We start from the raw sequence: 1277 nt of genomic DNA, 5'->3' as shown, positions 1-1277 counted from the left end.
CGCGCTGGTCTCTTTTTTTTTTTTTTTTTTTTTCCCCTTCACTTCACACAATATAGCGCTGTGCTTGCTGGCATGTGTGTGTATACATATGTGTGGGGGGAATTACTAGTCCTACCTATTAGTGGGTAACCCCCGTCCCCTCTTTCCTTTGCGACAGGATGGTAGCAGGCAGCACAAGTAGAGTTGCTAAACGTGTAGCAGAACATCGGCCAATTCGCCAATAGTGCCTTTTGGGCATTAGAACCAGTACGAAGGTGTAAAACGAAAGTCGGCACGCGGAAGGGATATGATACTCCGCAGCCGCATTGGTGCCATTACCACCACAGACTCCACTACCCCCCGATGACGTCGTCTACCATCACTGGGTGGCATAATATATCAGAAGGTTTCTAATATTATTACCCCGTTTAGGGGCATGTTACTTAGTAGGGGCGCTTCTGCTCTTGGGAAAAAAAAGGGAAAGAAGAGGCAGATTTGGCAAAACCACCACACATGTATGAACGAGTGGGCTCATATAAACATGTGGGGGAAAACATATAAAAGAACAAAAGAACAAAAGAACAAAAGCGTACATACGCGCATGCACATAGGAGCAGATATATGTATATATGTACGTATTACATGTATACATATCTTCGCTAGTGAGGTAGTACCTCACATGTACATATTTGTTACCCCCGAGCGTTGCCTAATTTTTTTGGGCGCACTTTTCTGTTTCCCCTCCCTCTGTGCGCTTTTCCAACAGGCAATTTTATTACCTTTTATATGTGCCAACTCTCGCGAGGACAATTTTGTTCTTTTTTTTTTTTTTTTTTTTTTTTTTTTACCCTTAATTAGCGCGTTTGTATAAATATAAGTAAAAAGGGGGGTACGCAGATAAATCAACGTGTTACACGCTGTGCACGTAAAATTGGCCTAAATGATCTGTGCCCCAACTCAATATATTTGTGCAATGTACATAAATTATATAATATATAGTGGTGGCCCGCGCGATGTGCCCCCCTCGATTTTCCCGCGTCAAGTTTCGCAACAATGTACACAATATTTTATATACACATATATATATTCATATATAGCGCATATTGTATATATATGTATATATTATGCTTGTACTTTCTACAGTTATTATTTTCCCCATATTTGGATGACTAGGTTTATACGCCGGTTAACCTATCCCGGTGGAACTCGTAACGACCGCCGCCCCGCCTTCTCCGGTTCCCCAACATTTGTATATATAATATCTAAGAAAAAAAAAAAAAAAAAAAAAAAAAAAAAAA

This window comes from Plasmodium fragile, assembly GCF_000956335.1.
Source record: "Plasmodium fragile strain nilgiri unplaced genomic scaffold supercont1.39, whole genome shotgun sequence".
Classification (NCBI taxonomy): domain Eukaryota; phylum Apicomplexa; class Aconoidasida; order Haemosporida; family Plasmodiidae; genus Plasmodium; species Plasmodium fragile.
Note: the sequence above shows the minus strand (reverse complement) of the source record.